General features: G+C 39.9%; 1 protein-coding gene across 2 annotated transcripts in view; it reads left to right on the top strand.

The window, feature by feature from the left end:
- chst11 (carbohydrate (chondroitin 4) sulfotransferase 11) overlaps window positions 1-6659 on the top strand; it is a 79003-nt gene that overhangs the window by 60461 nt on the left and 11883 nt on the right. The window lies entirely within an intron of this gene.

The raw sequence follows: 6659 nt of genomic DNA, 5'->3' as shown, positions 1-6659 counted from the left end.
ACGCACCACATGGGTCCAGTATAAAGCAGGGTCAGTGAACTGGCTGCGGCCTCCCCAGGTTGAATTACCAGCATTCAAACACTTGGGTGTGTCTGGCTCCTCGGGTCCCACGGTAACATTAAACCTGCAGACGCCACTATCTAACTGGCAAACGCCAGCATGGCTTTGTCTTTTAGTCTGACGAAACATTCAGGAGGAACAGCACAGTGAACAACAGAGGAGCAAATGTTGCATCTGCAGAACAAATGGAAAACTCTCTTGCTAATCACAGTGCAGGCTGTGGGGAAGCTCACAGTGCTGAGGCTGACCTTGTTCATTCCTAGATCTCACTTTAAATATGAACAGAAAACCATCATCAGATGACATCATCATCAGAGCTGAGGCGGATTGGTGGATCTACAGTGACTCACACCTTAAACCTTTTCACATTTTGTTACACAATAACCACAAACATCATACTTATCCTGGGACCTTGTGAAATAGACCCACACAAAGAAGCACATACCGTATTCTTTGCCGCTACTTTTTTTCCCTCGTTTTGAATCATGAGGCTTATAGCCCGGTGTGGCTTATATATGTACATTTCCAGCTTTTTTTTTTTTTTTTTTTTTAACTTTGTGGGTGTGGCTTATAGTGAGGTGCGCTCTATAGTCAAGAAAATACGGTAATAGTGAAATGATAGAGAAATGATGCACAGTGTTTCTGGAAGCAAAAATACAAAAACCACGGTGTGCACATGTATTCAGCTAATTTCAATCTGATGCCTCTAGAGAAAATCTAGTCAGGCTTTTGATATTCCAGACGAGGAGATAATTTTTTGTAGTAGACAGCCAAGGTTACCTTGGTAACCATGGTAAGCATGGAGGAGTTGCAGAGCTCTATAGCTCAGGTGAGTGGATCTGTTGCCACAAGCAACATAGGTGACACAGGAAACACATGAAAGAAGGTGTTTAGGATTAAAATGTGAATTGAGTTTATGTTGGGTTTAGGGCTAGGAGGTTAGAGGTTAGAGGTTATGGTGGTGCTGCTGTTACTGGTAGGATAGGATCAGAGTTAGGGTATAGAAATGAATGGAAGTCATAAAGTGTCTCTGTATTTCTGAATGTGTGTGTGTAGGTGTGCATGCATGTGTGTGTACACTAGTGTATGTCAAAGGGAACAGTATAATAACAGGGTATAGCAAACAGGATAATGACAAACTGCCTGGACTTTCCCTCTAAGTCATCAAAGTGTTTCATGTGAGTCTTTTACTCATTTTCTCTGTGGATCCAGAGTTTAACCCTCTGAGTTTAACCTGGAGAGACAGCGATTCTACCCAAACAGACACAGAGACAGAGGTTGACCGCTCAGGGTTTAACCACTGATGGACACACTGCTTCCACCCTGATGCAGAGACAGCTGCTTGATTTGGAAGATCAAGGAAAAATTGACTAGATATTCAGGCTTTTAATGGCCGTCTAACTCATGAAAAGCAGAATACTGATGAACTGATGAGTGAGACATTATATCTCTCTCGTGCTTTAATATCACATCATTCATATCAATAACTCCACCGTATCATGAACTACCTGCAGTATGCCATCTGCTTGTGTCATTTACTTTTATTTATTCATAGCTTTGGGAGAAAGACACATTTTTAAGTTCAGTCGGCTTCTGAGTGCAAAACTATTGACAAAACAGTTCAGACATGCTTAAAGTTGCTTGAATACATTTTAGTTCCACCTAATAGAAATAAACAGACTTGTTACATAAAGCCACTTTTCTGCTTTATGTCATAAAAACACCAACAACGGCTTAAACGTTCTCTGATCAGAGCAGGAGAAGAAGAAGAAGAAAAAGAAGAACAGATGTTGATGTGATTTCTCACAGAATATCAAAGCAGTTTTGTATCCTTGTTGATGCTGAGAGATAAACTATCCATCCTGGGGAAACAGCAGCTCTGCTCTCACTGAGTTTCCTAAAAACAAGAGCTGCTACGTTTCTTCTGCCTGAAGAAAAGAATCACCACAGCATGATGCTGCCAGCACCAGAGAGATCCACCAGGGTGATAAACGGCCAGTTCAACACAGAACAGATCTTAACCCATGTTACAGCCTGGTCAGGTAGAATGACAGGACAAAAACCAGCTGAAAAGCAGCTGAACATCAGAAAGTCTAGAGAACTGTTGTTGTTGTTTGACTCACACTCCTGACTGCAGAGTCGATCCGGACTGAACGGCACGTCAATCTGACACAGACCACGTTGCGGGAAAATGCAGAGTAAATCACATAAATTAACATATAAAACATGGAATATACAGTGGGGTCTTAATTTGCAGACAGTTGTCGTCCATAGCAACCAGGAGTTTTAAATAGAAAACCTCCATAGGTTGAATTGTGGATGTGACCCTGACGTTCACAGGGACAGAGCTGCTGTCTCATCCTGTCTGCTGGGTGAAGCTGCAGCACAGCTCTGCCTTCAGGGCTGAGTTATTAATGAACAAAGTGCTTCATTTATGAAGCAGAAAACAGCTGGGGGTTTTTTTGTTTGTTTTTTTTCTGAACATGATTACATGTGATCAAACAAAAACTCAAACCAAACTCCTCCTTCACAGAGATCCTCCGCTGCATGTCAGAGGAGCATCTGATAAGTTTTTATATCTGACTCATAAAGTCATCTAGAAATAACTGATGAAGCTTCCCGTCTTATTTGAACACTATAGCAGCTTTATAAAATCAGGTTAAAATGGTTGGAGCAAAAACACTTCCTTTTTACCGTCCAAAAAATATCCTGGTCATCACTATGATGTGTAACCGTGACAACAAAGTATAGATTTTACAACAGGCAGCAGCTGATTAGCATATTAATACCTGAACTAACAACCCAAATCCCAGGGAAATTGAAAAGCCTCGGCTTTCTAACTATGACAGAGATTTAAAGCAAAAGCAAATGAGGCGGATTAGCAGCACTGGCCAATAATTTCTTCAGATTTGTTGGAAGACTGACTGCTACTGGAGATCCTTCCTGCCCGCAGCTTCACCATCCATTATGACTCTTTAAGGAAGTTTAGATGTTGAGAGTTACACCAACTTTTAATTTACCTTTGGGATAAATAATTTATTTTTTAATTGAGTTGAAAAATCAGTGAGTTAATAAAACTTTAATTAAACTGGAAGAGTTTTTATTTTACAAAAGACTATTTCATAGATAACATATATCATAATATTATTGCTACTATTTAATTACAATTTAATAGAACAGTATACGAAGAGAGAACTGACTTTTTAAAAAAAAACTTGACCAGATCCTTAAATTCCCAAAACATTTGACTTTTTATATTGAACTGTTGAAATCTGATTATATCCATTCCATAATTATATACTTAAGTTAAATTATGAAGAATGAAAATGGACTTTGGGAAGTACTGAGATTGAGTTTGGAAAGATGATGCCCAGCTTCTGTTGTTCTCAGTCATTTTCTTTCTTGTTATCTTTAAGTTTTTCCTCAGTTGTTTTTGTGTCTCACTTCTCTTCTCCTTATTTATTTAGTTTATGACTCTCGGGTGTAAAATAAGGCACTTTTATGTGCTGAGGCATAAAAACATATTATGTTTCAATTTACATTTCTTATTAAGTGGTCTTTACATTTTACTGCCCAACTAAAGCAACTCACAGCTCACAGAGCCTGCAGGTAAAACGCCTGGATTTTGCTTGAAATTTGATCCAGACCTCCAACCAGGTTTATTGTGAAGCACTTTGGTCAGCTGGGCTAATCTTTGACTTGACTTGACACAGACCATATGAACATCAGATCTGGATTTTTCAATATAGTTTGTGAATCCCTGCTGTAGCTCACTGACAGCCAGATGCAAAGAAACCATTTAAAACTTTGGTACAGTACCAAATATCTGCACCAAGATGATAGGTTTTTTCTCAACCTACATAAAAAGAACCACAGACAACGTATATGAGTTTTCAAACCAAGCTTTCATGAAAGGAGGAGACACAGCGGATCGCTCCAGCAAACAGACAACCGCGCAATTCTGATAACTTTCAGTTCGGCTTTGCCTTTTATTTTCACAGTAGGGAGAGATAAGAAGGTTCTGTCTCTGCACACAGGTCATCAAGTCTTTTTCTTATTAATACATTTTTATAAGTGAGTGTTTTTTTTTTGTTTTTTTGTTTATTTTACAGTGGATAAAATCTTGATGAATCAATTATTAAAACAATTAAAAAAAAATCACAAAAATGACTTTGGAAGTATCCAAAGGGACAGCAGAGGTGTTAGCAGTACATCTGCTGGATCTTTCCAACATGCAGTTTGGTCTTCAGCTCACCAAAGCTGGTCACCAGCCGCAGTTCATTGCATTGGCAAAGTGAAAAAGTGTGAAAACACAAAAAAGAAAAGATGATTCACTTCATGAATCATTTAAAGGGCTTTGAGCTCGATGCTTCAATACACCGAGTACAAAAGCATGTTTACCACCATGTTGCATCAGTTTCTGTAAGGCGTTGATACGGTGCTGGTCTGGTCTCACCCAGACACACAGTCATGAGTCTCCTCTGACTATCCAGCTTTCACATCCACTTCACTGTCATTCATGTTTCCATATTTTAACCTAATTAAAAAGCACATGAGAACATAGTTTGCATGCCATTTTGTATAGGGAGATGCTGTACATTAACCTAATGGTTCTACCTCATATATGACCTGATGACCCGATCCAGCCATCTGGTAACTGCTGCTGATTATCTCAGAAGGAAGACTAAATCTGTTTAAATCGGCTTTAACCATCATAAGTGGTCAGTCGAATCGTTGCTTCAAAGAGAACAGAATCTTTTTGAAATTTGCAGTAAACAAGTTTGTTAGATAATGAGGCAATTTAGCTTTTCATGTTACTGCAAACACAATAAAATTGTGATTTCTTCATGTGTTCTGTGGCGCTCTGCACCGCCTCCTCCATCAAAGAGAAAAGCAGAGCCATCGTCCCTTTGAAATCTCTCCGCCTCCCTCCTCTCGCTGCTTTCCTCCTAACCTCTGTTCGAATGCAGGGAGCGAAAACGAATAAATCTTCCTTATTTGATGCCCCGGTGTTTAAATCCTTGATGACATAAAAGCTTCCTGCGCAAACAAAGCCTCAGCAGCGTAGTGCGCTTTGGTTTAACAGCGGACTGACACCCCATCAGCTGCTCTGGCTCCTTCTGGCCCAGTGGCATCAGGGTTCCAGGAAAGGGAAGTACAAGAAACATGGGAGGATATAAACCAAAGTGACGGGACTGTTGGCTTGGCTGTGGGTGTAACAATCCAGACAGGTATTATCTCCTGGCACAGATGCACTCAGACACATTCCTCTCCTCACTGATTACATTTATTTGTAAAACACTTCAATTACTTGTCTCTGCAGCTTGATGGAAGTACCTGGATGCCTGCAGGCTAAAGAATAAAAGGCTCGACTTTACGGCAATTATATTTAGAACTATGAAAGCAAAATGTGATTAACAAAAACAATGACTCACAGTTGTTTTTTTTCTCTTTTTCTTTATAAGGTTGTTATAATGACAGGAAAAGATAAAAGCAAACAAAATAGACAGATATGCTAATTAAAGTTGCTAAGCCCTACATTTTTTGCGATGGATTTTTTTCTTTTTAATAATGGATATTTTGGTTCATGGTTAAAAAAAGCAGCTTTGCAGGAGTCAGATAAGCAACACTGTGATAGCTTTACTCCATCAACAGGTGGTGATAAAGTCAACATTATCTGCATCAAAACTCAAAAGTAATCTGCGCAGTTACCCTGACTGGATCGGGTGAGTTCTTCAAAAGATGCAGGCTCTGAATTTGGACACACCCTGAGTCATCCTATCATGGTTGCCAGGCGACAGGACATAATACTGATGTAAGAGCGGCAATGAATCTAAATGTCAGACCGTTTGAATCCATACCCGCTTACTTTTTGTCTTTGTGTTCAACAATAATCACGATTCTTCATTGATATTCTCTCATATTCTAAATATGTTATGGTTTACATTTCCATTATCTTTGCTAAGCTACAGGGATTCATTACCTACTTATCATGTCTTTCATTCATATTTTTCACTTACGTTTTAACTGAACACCAAAATAGACCTGAACTCCAACTGAAACCACAAAGTCTGGGAGTAAAAACCTTCTTATCAAAATATTGCAAAAATATTCTGACTCTGAGGACTTGTCAAAGATCACACACTCACACACACACACACACACACACACATACAGAGGTAAGACAGGCAGCTCTCTTGACCGCTTACTTCAAGGACCCTGAGGAGTTTACTCAAGCTACAGTAACTCCCGCTGTGCACACAGAAACATATCAATGGGACTTCACAGGAGGAGGAACGTGTGGAAAAATCCTACACAGAAAACTAGCTTACCATGAGTCCATGTGCACCTGGACTAATCATAGCTGTCCAGAGGAGCACTTAGAGCTCCCTGTGTGTAGGGTGATAAATGACCAGTTCAACACAGAACAGAGCGGCACAGGGTGAGAACGGGAAGTGTTAGAGGATAAAACCAGGATTGGTTTCAGAACACATAGGGACGAGGATGAGAGACTGACAGCGGCTAACTCTGTGATAGCACCAGGAAGGAAGGAAGGAAGGAAGGAAGGAAGGAAGGAAGGAAGGAAGGAAGGAAGGAAG

This window comes from Poecilia formosa, unplaced genomic scaffold (genome assembly GCF_000485575.1).
Source record: "Poecilia formosa unplaced genomic scaffold, Poecilia_formosa-5.1.2 Scaffold292, whole genome shotgun sequence".
Taxonomy (NCBI): Eukaryota; Metazoa; Chordata; class Actinopteri; order Cyprinodontiformes; family Poeciliidae; genus Poecilia; species Poecilia formosa.
Note: the sequence above shows the minus strand (reverse complement) of the source record. Positions and strands in the feature narration are given on the sequence as shown.